This window comes from Pristiophorus japonicus, unplaced genomic scaffold (assembly GCF_044704955.1).
Source record: "Pristiophorus japonicus isolate sPriJap1 unplaced genomic scaffold, sPriJap1.hap1 HAP1_SCAFFOLD_523, whole genome shotgun sequence".
In the NCBI taxonomy this organism is placed as follows: domain Eukaryota; kingdom Metazoa; phylum Chordata; class Chondrichthyes; family Pristiophoridae; genus Pristiophorus; species Pristiophorus japonicus.
Window position 1 is genome coordinate 294,080 of NW_027254430.1, and position 13,931 is coordinate 308,010.

At 53.0% G+C, this 13,931-nt stretch overlaps 5 non-coding genes across 5 annotated transcripts; all 5 read left to right on the top strand.

Annotated features, from left to right (window-relative positions):
* The first annotated feature begins 3,053 nt into the window (after positions 1-3,053).
* On the top strand, positions 3,054-3,125 carry trnat-agu (transfer RNA threonine (anticodon AGU)). Its single transcript has one exon. It is a non-coding gene; the product is annotated as a tRNA-Thr (tRNA).
* Positions 3,126-6,286: 3,161 nt separating this feature from the next.
* Positions 6,287-6,359, top strand: trnai-aau (transfer RNA isoleucine (anticodon AAU)). The gene has a single exon. It is a non-coding gene; the product is annotated as a tRNA-Ile (tRNA).
* A 3,578-nt stretch (positions 6,360-9,937) lies between these two features.
* Positions 9,938-10,010, top strand: trnat-agu (transfer RNA threonine (anticodon AGU)). Its single transcript has one exon. It is a non-coding gene; the product is annotated as a tRNA-Thr (tRNA).
* A 1,109-nt stretch (positions 10,011-11,119) lies between these two features.
* On the top strand, positions 11,120-11,192 carry trnat-agu (transfer RNA threonine (anticodon AGU)). Its single transcript has one exon. It is a non-coding gene; the product is annotated as a tRNA-Thr (tRNA).
* A 660-nt stretch (positions 11,193-11,852) lies between these two features.
* Positions 11,853-11,925, top strand: trnat-ugu (transfer RNA threonine (anticodon UGU)). Its single transcript has one exon. It is a non-coding gene; the product is annotated as a tRNA-Thr (tRNA).
* The last annotated feature ends 2,006 nt before the right edge of the window (positions 11,926-13,931 follow it).

The window sequence follows — 13,931 nt, forward strand, 5'->3', positions numbered from 1 at the left end:
ATCGCACCGAGTCCCGCTCACCCATCACCTCCTGTGCTCACTGCCCCATGTCCTAACTCGCACCCAGTCCCGCTCACCCATCACCCGCTGTGCTCACTGCCCCGTGTCCTAACTCACACCGAGTCCCGCTCACCCATCACCCTCTGTGCTCACTGCCCCGTGTCCTAACTCGCACCCAGTCCCGCTCACCCATCACCCCCTGTGCTCGCCACCCCGTGTCCTAACTCGCACCCAGTCCCGCTCACCCATCACCCCCTGTGCTCACTGCCCCCGTGTCCTAACTCGCACCCGGTCCCGCCCACCCATCACCCACTGTGCTCACTGCCCCGTGTCCTAACTCACACCGAGTCCCGCTCACCCATCACCCTCTGTGCTCACTGCCCCGTGTCCTAACTCACACCGAGTCCCACTCACCCATCACCCCTTTTCTCACTGCCCCGTGTCCTAACTCACACCGAGTCCCACTCACCCATCACCCTCTGTGCTCACTGCCCCGTGTCCTAACTCACACCGAGTCCCGCTCACCCATCCACCTCTGTGCTCACTGCCCCGTGTCCTAACTCACACCCAGTCCCACTCACCCATCACCCCCTGTGCTCACTGCCCCGTGTCCTAACTCACACCGAGTCCCGCTCACCCATCACCCTCTGTGCTCACTGCCCCGTGTCCTAACTCGCACCCAGTCCCGCTCACCCATCACCCCCTGTGCTCGCTACCCCGTGTCCTAACTCGCACCCAGTCCCGCTCACCCATCACCCCCTGTGCTCACTGCCCCGTGTCCTAACTCGCACCAAGTCCCACTCACCCATCACCCCCTGTGCTCACTGACCCCGTGTCCTAACTCACACCGAGTCCCGCTCACCCATCACCCCCTGTGCTCACTGCCCCGTGTCCTAACTCACACCGAGTCCCACTCACCCATCCACCTCTGTGCTCACTGCCCCGTGTCCTAACTCACACCCAGTCCCGCTCACCCATCACCCCCTGTGCTCGCCGACTGACATTGGCTCCCGGTTAAGCTACGACTCGATTTCAAAATTCTTATCCTTTTTTACAAATCCCTCCATGGCCCTCCCCCCTCCCTATCTCTGAACCTCCTCCAGCCCCTACACCCCTCGCTATCTCTGTAACCTCCTCCAGCCCCACAACCCCCACGAGATGTCTGCACTCCTCTAATTCTGCTCTCTGACCATCCCTGATTATAATCGCTCCACCATCGGTGGCCGGGCCTTCTGTTGCCTGGGCCCCAAGCTCTGGAACTCCCTCCCTAAACCTCTCCGCCTCGCTACCTCTCTTTCCTCCTTCAATACGCTCCTTAAAACCGACCTCTTCACCTGTGCTAATTTTTATCCCATAATCCTCCTGTGGAGCACCTTGGGACGTTTCACTACGTTAAAGGCGCTATATAAATATACATTATTGTTGGGTTCCCTCTGTCTCTCCTCTTCCCCGTCTCTCTCTCACTCCTTCCCCTCACTCTCCCCTTCCCTCTCTCTCACTCCTTCCCCTCACTCTCCCCTTCTCTCTCTCTCACTCCTTCCCCTCACTCTCCCCTTCCCTTTCTCTAACTCGTTCCCCTCACTCTCCCCTTCCCTCTCTCTCACTCCTTCCCCTCACTCTCCTCTTCCCCGTCTCTCTCTCACTCCTTCCCCTCACTCTCCCCTTCCCTCTCTCTCACTCCCTCCCCTCACTCTCCCCTTCCCCTCACTCTCCCCTTCCCTCTCTCTTCCGCTAATAGAGCCCCACCTAGTGGACTATCGATGTAATAACAACTACTGACACGCTCCGCTCTCTCTCCATCTCCCTCTCTCCCTCTCTCCGCTTCCCCCGCTCACTCACTCCTTCCCTCACGCTGTCCCTTTCCCCCGCTTTCTCCCCTTCCCACTCTCCGCTCCTCTCTCTCCACTCAATCCTCAATCTCTGTCCTCCCTCTCTCTCTCTCTCTCCCTTCCCTTCTGACTTTCCCCTTCCCCCTCGCTAACCCCTTCCGGCTCGAGAGACAGTGAGCGACAGAGAGAAAGTGATAGAGAGACAGAGGGAGTGAGAAAGAGATTGAGAGACAGAGAGATTGGGACAGACTGTGACTGAGTTGCCTTGGGATGTTTTACTACGTGAAAGACCCGATATATCGATGTTGAGAGGCGAATATTGAAGAGACGGAGGCAGGAGTCTCCCCTGCCTCCTCCCTCTCTCTCTTTCCGATCTCTCTCCCCTTCCCCCTCTCTCTCACTCCTTCCACTCTCTCTTTTCCCTTCCCCTCACTTTCCTGCTCCTTCCCCTATATTTCCCAGAGAAGGTGGTTCCATAGCTCAGGGGTTCGAGCACTGGTTAAATAAACCAGAGGCTGTGAGATCAAATCTCACTGGGGCCTACTCAAAATTAGCTCAGTATTTAAATTCACTGTCAATTAACAAGGGCTTTAATTATAAATATTAAACAGCTCCAAGACTGTCCCTGGAACAACAGGGTCACCCCTCTCTCCTCCTTCTTGTATCTCTGACACTCTCTCTCTCTCTCCCTTCCTCATCACGACCCGTTCTACACCTTTTTATCGCTTTCCCGTCTCTCACTCATTCCCTTCTCCCCCTTTCCCCCTCCCTCGCCTCACCCTCTCTCTCCGCTATCCACTCTCTCACCCCCTCTCTCCGCTCACTCTGTCTCTTTCGCCAACCCAGTCTCTCCACCCTCTCTCCCCTTCCCCTCGCCTTTTCACTCTCCACTTCCCTCCCTCCCCTCCTTCCTCTCTCGCTCTCTTTTCCCTTTCTTTTCAGAGTCTCCCGTTCTCCCTCTCTCTCCCCTTCCTTTCTCTCTCCCTTGCCTCCTCCCTCTCTAGCCTTCCCACCTCTCCCCTTCCCCTCTCTCCCCTTCCCCTCTCTCCCCTTCCATCACTTACTCTCCCCTTCCGCTCTCATCCATTATCCTCTCTCACTCACTCCATCGCCACCCTCCCCTCTCCCTCTATTTCCCCTTCCCCCTCTCTCTCACTCCTTCCACTCTCTCTTTTCCCTTCCCCTCTCTTTCCTGCTCCTTACCCTGCGTTTCTCAAAACAGGTTGTTCCATAGCTCAGGGGTTAGAGCACTGGTCTAGTAAATCAGGGTCGTGGGTTCAAATCTCACTGGGGCATACTCAAAATTAGCTCAGTATTTAAATTCACCGTCAATTAACAAGGGCTTTAATTATAAATATTAAACTGCTCTGATACCGACCCTGGAACAACAGGTTGTCGTCTCTATTACACTTTCTCTCCATCCAAATCTCTCTCTGCCGACCCCCATTCTGCATCTTTTACCCCCTTTCCCGCTATCTCGCTTTGCCCATCTCCCCCCTCCTTTGCCACACCCACTCTCTATCCTTTCCTGTCTCTCTCTCTCCCCCTTCCGCTCCCCACCTCTCACTCCCCTTCCCCCTGTCTCTCAATTCTTCCCACATTCTACCCCAATATAAACTAGAGGTGATCCAAAACTCGACTGACCCCGTGTCCTAACTCGCACCGAGTCCCACTCACCCATCACCCCCTGTGCTCGCTGACCCCGTGTCCTAACTCGCACCGAGTCCCACTCACCCATCACCCCCTGTGCTCGCTGACCCCGTGTCCTAACTCGCACCCAGTCCCGCTCACCCATCACCCCCTGTGCTCACTGCCCCCGTGTCCTAACTCACACCCAGTCCCACTCACCCATCACCCCCTGTGCTCACTGCCCCGTGTCCTAACTCGCACCGAGTCCCACTCACCCATCACCCCCTGTGCTCATTGCCCCCGTGTCCTAACTCGCACCGAGTCCCGCTCACCCATCTCCCCCTGTGCTCGCTGCCCCGTGTCCTAACTCACACCGAGTCCCACTCACCCATCACCCACTGTGCTCGCTGCCCCGTGTCCTAACTCACACCCAGTCTCACTCACCCATCACCCACTGTGCTCGCTGCCCCGTGTCCGAACTCACACCGAGTCCCGCTCACCCATCACCCCCTGTGCTCACTGCCCCGTGTCCTAACTCACACCCAGTCCCGTTCACCCATCACCCTCTGTGCTCGCTGCCCCGTGTCCTAACTCACACCAAGTCCCGCTCACCCATCACCCCCTGTGCTCGCTGCCCCGTGTCCGAACTCGCACCGAGTCCCGCTCACCCATCACCGCCTGTGCTCTCTGCCCCGTGTCCTAACTCGCACCGAGTCCCGGTCACCCATCACCACCTGTGCTCACTGCCCCATGTCCTAACTCGCACCGAGTCCCACTCACCCATCACCCCCTGTGCTCTCTGCCCTACATTGGCTCCCGGTTAAGCAACGCCTCGATTTCAAAATTCTCATCCTTGTTTACAAATCCCTCCATGACGCTCGCGCCTCCCTATCTCTGTAACTTCCTCCAGCACTACACCCCTCCCTATCTCTGTTACCTCCTCCAGCGTCTACACCCCTCCATATCTCTATAACCTCCTCCAACACCTACACTCCTCCCTATTTCTGTAACTTCCTCCAGCACTACACCCCTCCCTATCTCTGTAACTTCCTCCAGCACTACACCCCTCCCTATCTCTGTTACCTCCTCCAGCGTCTACACCCCTCCCTATCTCTATAACCTCCTCCAACACCTAAACCCCTCCCTATCTCTGTAACCTCCTCCAGCCACTACACCCCTCCCTATCTCTGTATACTCCTCCAGCCCCTACACCCCTCCCTATCTCTGGAACCTCCTCCAGCCCCTACACCCCTCCCTATCTCTGGAACCTACTCCAGCACCTACACCCCTCCCTATCTCTGTAACCTCCTCCAGCCCCTACACCCCTCCCTATCTCTGTAACCTCCTCCAGCCCCTACACCCCTCCCTATCTCTGTAACCTCCACCAGCCCCTACACCCCTCCCTATCTCTGTAACTTCCCACACACCTCCCTATCTCTGTAATCTCTTCCAGCCCCTACACCCCTCCCTATCTCTGTAATCTCCTCCAGCCCCACAACCCCCCGAGATGTCTGCACTCCTCTAATTCTGCCCTCCTGACCATCCCTGATTATAATCGCTCCACCATCGGTGGCCGTGCCTTCTGTTGCCTGGGCCCCAAGCTCTGGAACTCCCTCCCTAAACCTCTCCGCCTCTCAACCTCTCTTTCCTCCTTCAAGACTCTCCTTAAAACCGACCTCTTCACCTGCGCTAATTTCTACTTTTGTGGCTCGGTGTCAAATTTTTGTCCCATAATCCTCCTGTGGAGCACCTTGGGACGTTTCACTACGTTAAAGGCGCTATATAAATATACATTATTGTTGTTGTTCCCTCTGTCTCTCCTCTTCCCCGTCTCTCTCTCACTCCTTCCCCTCACTCTCCCCTTCCCTCTCTCTCACTCCATCCCCTCACTATCCCCTTCCCTCTCTCTCACTCCTTCCCCTCACTCTCCCCTTCCCTCTCTCTCACTCCATCCCCTCACTATCCCCTTCCCTCTCTCTCACTCCTTCCCCTCACTCTCCCCTTCCCTCTCTCTCACTCCTTCCCCTCACTCTCCCCTTCCCTCTCTCTCACTCCTTCCCCTCACTCTCCCCTTCCCTCTCTCTCACTCCTTCCCCTCACTCTCCCCTTCCCTCTCTCTCACTCCTTCCCCTCTCTCTCCCCTTCCCTCTCTCTTCCTCTAATAGAGCCCCACCTAGTGGACTATCGATGTAATAACAACTACTGACACGCTCCTCTCTCTCTCCATCTCTCTCTCTCTCTCGCCTTCCCCCCTCACTCACTCCTTCCCTCTCCCTGTTCCTTTCCCCCGCTTTCTCCCCTTCCCACTCTCCGCTCCTCTCTCTCCACTCACTCCTCAATCTCTCCCCTCCCTCTCTCTCTCTCTCCTTTCCCTTCTGACTTTCCCCTTCCCCCCTCTAACGCCTTCCGGCTCGAGAGACAGTGAGCGACAGAGAGAAAGTGATAGAGAGACAGAGAGAGAGACTGAGAAAGAGAGAGAAACAGAGAGAGAGTGAGTGAGTGAGAGAGAGAGAGACAGAGAGACAAAGTGATCGAGAGACAGAGAGAGAGACTGAGAAAGAAAGACAGAGAGAAAGAGACTGAGAAAGATACACAGAGACACAGAGAGACAGAGAGAGAGACAGAGAGATTGAGGCAGAGTGTGACTGAGTTGCCTTGGGATGTTTTACTACGTGAAAGACCCGATATATCGATGTTGAGAGGTGAATATTGAAGAGACGGAGGCAGGAGTCTGGGGGATGAGCCACAATCTGAGCGTTTCACTGACCCCTCCTCATTCTTCAAACACACAGCACTAACTGGGGAATGACCTACAGCCCAGGGCAGGTGATTCCATAGCTCAGGGGTTAGAGCACTGGCCTAATAAACCAGGGGTCGTGGGTTCAAATCTCACTGGGGCCTACTCAAAATTAGTTCAGTATTTAAATACAGTGTCAATTAACAACAGGTTAAATTATAAATGTTAAACAGCTCTGAGACTGACCCTCAAACAACAGGCTCTTCTTACAACGTTCTCTCTCTCTGCCTGACATCTTTTTTCCGCTATCTCGCTTTTCCCGTCTCACATTCCCATTTCTCTCCCCTCCCTCCTCTATCTCTCTTTTCCCTTTTTTTCAGATTCTCCCATTCTCCCTCTCTCTCCCCTTCCTTTCTCTCTCTCCCCTTCCCCTCCCTCTCTCGCCTTCCATCTCTTTCTCTCCCCTTCCGCTCTCTCCTATTCCCCTCTCTCACTCCTTTCCTCTCTCTCTATCTCTCTCCTTCCCCCTCTCTCTGTCCCCTCCCTCTCTTTCCCCTCCCCCTCTCTCTCTCCCCTTCCGCTCTCTCTTCCTCCCTGTCTCCCATTTCCAACTCTCTCTCACTCCTTCCTACCTCTCTCCCTTTCCCACTATCTCGCTTTCCCCGTCTCTCACTGTGATATATTCACAGAGCACAGCACACACAGCTCCTAACAAGGCAGGCAGTGATCTCGGAAGCCTCCGGAAATCTGCCTGGTTCTGTTTAATTATTAACTCTGCAGTTGCAGTACACAATATGTCCACATCCACAGTGTGGAGCTACAAACATTACAAGCTTACAGACATTACACTCACTCATTCCCCTCTCTAACCCTCTCCCCTCACTGTCTCTCCTTCCCCCTCTCTCCGCTTTTCACTCTCCGCTTCCCTCTCCTTCCTCCCTCTCTTTCGTCCCCTCCCTCCCCTCCCTCCTCTCGCTCTCTCTCTTTTCCATTTCTTTTCAGATTTCCCCCTTCTCCCTCTCTCTCCCCTTCACCACCCGCTTTTTCCCCTTTCCCCTCTATCACTCCTTCCACCTCTCTCTCACTCCTTCCACTCTCTCTTTCCCCTTCCCCTCTCTTTCCCACTCCTTCCCCTCTCTTTCCCTCTCCTTCTCCTTCCCCACTCTCTCTCTCCCCTTCCCCTCTCTCGCTCTCTACTTCCCCTCTCTCCCCTTCCCTCTCTGCTTTCATTCTCTCACTCCTTCTCCTCTCTCTTCTTCCTCCTCTATCTTCCCTCTCTCTCCCCTTCCCCTTCCCTCCCTCCCCTCCTCTCTCTCTCTCTCTCTTCTCCCTTCCTTTTCAGATTCCCCCCTTCTCCCTGGTGTGAATGGTTTTGATCCTGGCCCAATTGCTAGACGGATGTTTCTAATCGCCCTCACCTTACGAAAGTTCTGTACCCGGGGATTATTATTCAGAGTGTAAATGGAATGAGTTACAGACAGGAAAGCCTCGGTGAAACACCGTTACTGATATTTATTAGGCCTAACATACACTGGGTAAAACATGCACTACTAAACGCAATCACTGTCTGTGTGGAGATTAATATCCAGGTTACAAACAACATACACACAGTACGGAACTGAGGACCGGTCCCATGCAGTCATTCCCTTGTTGCTACGGTGGATTCTAACTCCACCCCGTACAACGAATTACCTCATCACACAAGCCCCTTCCCCTGGCTCAACCAAACAAAGCTCCCTCCCCAGAATCGCCCCGAAAAAGCTTCACTTCTGAGAAAGAACCCTGAGCCGTTACACCTCACCTGGGCCACCTCTGGTTACTGGCTTGGGACACCCGCGACCATGTTCACCAGCACACACACAGTCGCTCTCGATCGCTCAGCTCAGCCGTGGGAAGTCACTGCCCTGGAGGTCGTACCCCGTGAGGGGTACGTGGTTCTCAGTCTCAGCGCCTTCTTCTGTCGAACTGTGGCTTCCCCCTCTGGTACGTCTTCTTGTTCCGTCGATCTCGGTGGAGCGAGAGCGAGAGGGAGCACGAGAACGGTGGAAAAGTGACTATCTTTATCGGAGTCGAGCTACCCCTATCTGTCCCACCAAACTTTTGTTTCGAAGCGCTCCGCTGCTTAGTCAGTGATGGGCCATCATCAGACCCACGTGTGTTCTGTGATTGGACGAATGGCCCTGAGTCTGGGACATATCTCGCTCGGTGTGTTGGGAAAAAACTGGCTCCTCTTCACCTGGCCAGGCTGTGGGTTCATTGTTCAGCTTCCCGTCTGAGACTGGAGATGGGAAGTGCTTTCGCGTTCGAGTGGCTTTCTAATCTGGTCACTGGCTTCACGTGAACGGGTGCCTCAGGTTCCTGAGCCCCTTTGTCAGTGGCCCCCCCCTTCCTTTTGCTGGGACTGGCGGGTGAACCTTTACATCCTGGGTTTTGTCACAGACAGCCGCCATGTGGTCTCCAGAGTTTTAACAAACCAGCGTTTTCACGTACCTGCACAGGGAGATCCCATCACAGGGAAAATACCCTCAGAGACAAACCCTACAAAGTCCACGCAATATTCTCGACTGAGTCCATTCTTTAACCAGAGACTTTGCGATCTCTTCACTCTCTCTCCCCTTCCCATCTCTCTCCCTCTCTTTCCCCTCCCCCTCTCTCTCTCCCCTTTCCCTCTCTTTCTCTCCCCTTCCCCCCTCTCCCCTTCCCTCTCTACATTCATTCCCTCTTCACACGTTCCCCTCTCTCTCCTTCCTCCTCTAACTTCCCTCTCTCTCCCCTCCCCCTCTTTCCACTACCCAATCTCTCCCCCTTCTCTCCGCTTACCCCATTGCCTTTTCACTCTCCCTTTCCCTCTCCCTTCCCCTCCGTCCGCTCTCTCGCTTTCTCTTCCCTTTCTTTTCAGATTCTCCACTTCTCCCTCTCTCTCCCCTTCCTTTCTCTCTCTGTCACTTCCCTCTCTCCCCTTCCCCTCTCTCTCACTCCTTCCCCTTCTCTCTCACTCCTTCCCCCACTCTCTCCCCTTCCCCTCTCTCTCACTCCTTTCCCCTTTCTCTCCCCTTCCCCTCTCTCTCGCTCCTTCCACCACTCTCTCCCCTTCCCCTCTCTCTCACTCCTTCCCCCTCGGTCTCCCCTTCCCCTCTCTCTCACTCCTTCCCCCCTCTCTCACTCCTTCCCCTATCTCTCTCCCCTCCCCCTCTCTCTCACTCCTTCCCTCTCTCTCTCACTCCTTCCCCCACTCTCTCCCCTTCCCCTCTCTCTCGCTCCTTCCACCACTCTCTCCCCTTCCGCTCTCTGTCACTCCTTCCCCCCTCTCTCTCCCCTCACCCTCTCTCTCACTCCTTCCCCCTCTCTCTCCCCTCCCCCTCTCTCTCACTCCTTCCCTCTCTCTCACTCCTTTCCCCTTTCTCTCCCCTTCCCCTCTCTCTCGCTCCTTCCCCCTATCTCTCTCCCCTTCCCCTCTCTCTCACTCCTTCCCCCTATCTCTCTCCCCTCCCCCTCTCTCTCACTCCTTTCCCCTCTCTCTCACTCCTTCCCCCACTCTCTCCCCTTCCCCTCTCTCTCACTCCTTCCCCCCTCTCTCTCCCCTCACCCTCTCTCTCACTCCTTCCCCCTCTCTCTCCCCTCCCCGTCTCTCTCCCCTTCTCCTCCCTCTCTCACTCCTTCCCCGTCTCTCTCACTCCTTCCACTCTCTCTTTTCCCTTCCCCTCTCTTTCCTGCTCCTTCCCCTGTCTTTCCCAAAACAGGTGGCTCCATAGCTCAGGGGTTAGAGCACTGATCTAGTAAACCAGGGGTCATGAGTTCAAATGTCACTGGGGCCTATTCACAATTAGTTCTATATTTAAATTTGCAGTCAATTAACAAGGGTTTTAATTATAAATATTAAAAAGCTCCGAGACCGACCCTGAAACAACAGGTTCTCATCTCTCTTACACTCTCTCTCTCTCCCTTCCCCATCACGACCCGTTCTACATCTTTTTACCCCTCACTGCCAGTCCTGCTATCTCGCTTTCCCCGTCTCTCACTCATTCCCCTCTCTCCCGTTCCACGACCCCCTCTCTCTCTCTCCTTCCCCTCCCCGTTCTCACCCCCGCTCTCTCTCTTTCCCTTTCCTCACTCTCCCCTTCCCCTCTCACTCTCCCTCATTCCCCTCTCTCTCCTCTCTCCCCTTCCCTCTCTACTTTCATTCTCTCCCCACTCCTCCCCCCCCTCTCTCCCCTTCCCCTCTCTCCCCTTCCCTCTCTACTTTAATTCTCTCCTCACTCCTTCCCCCTCTCTACCCTTCCCCTCTCTCCCCTTCCCTCTCTACTTTCATTCTCTCCCCACTCCTTCCCCCTCTCTCCCCTTCCCCTCTCTCCCCTTCCCTCTCTACTTTCATTCTCTCCCCACTCCTTCCCCCTCTCTCCCCTTCCCCTCTCTCCCTTTCCCCCTCGAGAGACACACAGAGAGAAAGTGAGAGTGTGTGAGAGAGACAGAGAGAGTGAGAAAGTGTTGTGTGTGCAATAACTCAACAGACAGATTACTGTCAACTCCGAACAGGTACACACCTGGCTCTACTTTATTAGGGCCCAAAGTGATTACATTACAAGATGGCTGGCCTTTTATACCTAGGCCGTACACGCGTGTGTACAGCCCAATGACCTCCGACAGTGGCCCCACCTGGTGGCTAGTAACCCCAAGCATACATACATGACAGAAAGAGAGAGACAGGGAGACAGAGAGACTGAGAGATTGAGGCAGAGTGTGACTGAGTTGCCTTGGGATGTTTTACTACGTGAAAGACCCGATATATCGATGTTGAGAGGTGAATATTGAAGAGACGGAGGCAGGGGTCTGGGGGATCAGACACAATCTGAGCGTTTCACTGACCCCTCCTCATTCTTCAAACACACAGCACTAACTGGGGAATGACCCACATCCCAAAGCAGGTGGCTCCATAGCTCAGGGGTTAGAGCACTGGTCTAGTAAACCAGGGGTCGTGGGTTCAAATCTCACTGGAGCCTACTCAAAATTAGTTCAGTATTTAAATACACTGTCAATTAACAAGGGGTTTAATTATAAATATTAACAACTCTGAGACTGACCCTCAAACAACAGGCCTCTGTCTTGCAGACACTCTCTCCGCTTTCCAGGTCATGATCCGTGCTGCATTTTTTTTTTCCTGCAATCTCACTTTCTCCATCTCTCACTCCTTCCCCTCTGTCTCCCCTTTCCCTCTCTCTCCCCTTCCCCTCTCTCCCCTTCCGCTCCCTCCCCTCCCTCCTCTCTCTCCCTCTTTTGCCTTTCTTTTCAGATTCTCCCCTGCTCCCTCCCTCTCCCCTTCCTTTCTCTCTCCCCTGCCTCCTCCCTCTCTCGACTTCCCATCTCTCTCCCCTCCCCCACTCGCTCTCTCCCATTCTGCTCTCTCCCATTCCCCTCTGGCTGACTCCTTCCCCCTCTCTCTCCCATTCCCTCTCCCACTCATTCCCCTCTCTCCCTCCTTTTACAACTTACAAGCACTAATCTCTCTCACAGAGCCGGCACAGACACGATGGGCCGAATGGCCCTCCTTGTGTGCTGTAAGATTCTGTGAATGTTCAGGGATGAATCACCAAGAATGATTATTCGGGCCCCACCTCCTTGTTAACAATAGTAAGATGCAAACATGAGCTGGTGTTACAGGTGGCTCCATAGCTCAGGGGTTAGAGCACTGGTCTTGTAAACCAGGGGTCGTGGGTTCAAATCTCACTGGGGCCAACTCAAAATTATATCAGTATTTAAATTAGCAAGGGCTTTAATTGTAAATATGGTTGAAAACTTTATTAAGATGGAGAGTGACAGAGTTAATTCAGAGATGAGGGCCCTGAAGTTTAGGAAACTTTGATGGTGTGAGATGTGAATAGACTGGCCAGTGATCCTTGTTGGATTGACAATGGCAAACATTTAAAGATCACATGGATGAACTCCAACAATTGCACATCCCTGTCTGGAGTAAAAATAAAATGGGCAATGTGGCTCACAAGGGAAATGAAGGATAATGTTAAATCCAAGGAAGAGGCATATAAATTGGCCAGAAAAAGCAGCAAACCTGAGGACTGGGGGAATTTTGTAATACAGCAGAGGAGGACAAAGGGTTTAACCAGGAGGGGGGAAATAGAGTATGAGAGAAAGCTTGTAGGCTTCTAAAAAAATTAGTGACGACAAACAGGTCAGATTCAGGTGAATTTATAATGGGGAACAAAGAAATGGCAGACCAGTTAAACAAATACTTTGGTTCTGTCTTCATGAAGGAAGACACAAATAATCTTTTGGAAATCCCCATGGGCCTGATAGTCTGCATCCCAGAGTACTTAATGAAGTGGCCCTTGAAATAGTGGGTGCATTGGTGATCATTTTACAACAGTCTATCGACTCTGGATCAGTTCCTATGGACTGGAGGGTAACTAATGTTATGCCGCTGTTTAAAAAAGGAGGGAGAGAGAAAGCGGGTAATTATAGACCGGTTAGCCTGACATCGGTAGTGGGGAAAATGATGGAATCAATTATTAAAGATGAAATAGCAACACATTTGGAAAGCAGTGACAGGATCGGTCCAAGTCAGCATGGATTTATGAAAGGGAAATCATGCTAGACAAATCTTCAAGAATTTTTTGAGGATGTAACTAGTAGAGTGGACAAGGGAGAACCAGTGGATGTGGTGTATTTGGACTTTCAAAAGGCTTTTGACAAGGTTCCACACAAGAGATTGGTGTGCAAAATCAAAGCACATGGTATTGGGGGTAATGTACTGACGTGGATAGAGAAATGGTTGACAGACAGGAAGCAGAGAGTCGGGATAAACGGGTCCTTTTCAGAGTGGCAGGCAGTGACTAGTGGGGTGCCGCAGGGCTCAGTGTTGGGACCCCAGCTATTTACAATATACATTAATGATTTGGATGAGGGAATTGAGTGTAATATCTTCAAGTTTGCAGATGTCACTAAGCTGGGTGGCAGTGTGAGCTGTGGGGAGGATGCTAAAAGTGTGTTGGGTGACTTGGACAGGTTAGGTGAGTGGGCAAATGCATGGCAGATGCAGTATAATGTGGATAAATGTGAGGTTATCCACTTTGGTGGCAAAAACATGAAGGCGAATATTATCTGAATGGTGACAGATTAGGAAAAGGGGAGGTGCAACGAGACCTGGGTGTCATGGTACATCAGTCATTGAAAGTTGGCATGCAGGTACAGCAGGTGGTGAAGAAGGCAAATGGTATGTTGGCCTTCATAGCGAGAGGATTTGAGTAGAGGAGCAGGGAGGTCTTACTGCAGTTGTACAGGGCCTTGGTGAGGCCTCACCTGGAATATTGAGTTCAGTTTTGGTCTCCTAATCTGAGGAAGGACATTCTTGCTATTGAGGGAGTGCAGCGAAGGTTCACCAGACTGATTCCCGGGATGGCTGGACTGACATATGAGGAGAGACTGGATCGACTGGGCTTATATTCACTGGAATTTAGAAGGATGAGAGCGGATCTCATAGAAACATATAAAATTCTAACGGGACTGGACATGTTAGATACAGGAAGAATGTTCCCGATGTTCGGGAAGTCCAGAACCAGGGGTCACAGTCTAAGGATAAGGCGTAAGCCATTTAGGACTGAGATGAGGAGAAACTTCTTCACTCAGAGAGTTGTTAACCTGTGGAATTCCCTGCCGCAGAGAGTTGTTGATACCAATTCACTAAATATATTCAAAAAGGAGTTAGATGAAGTCCTTACTACTAGGGG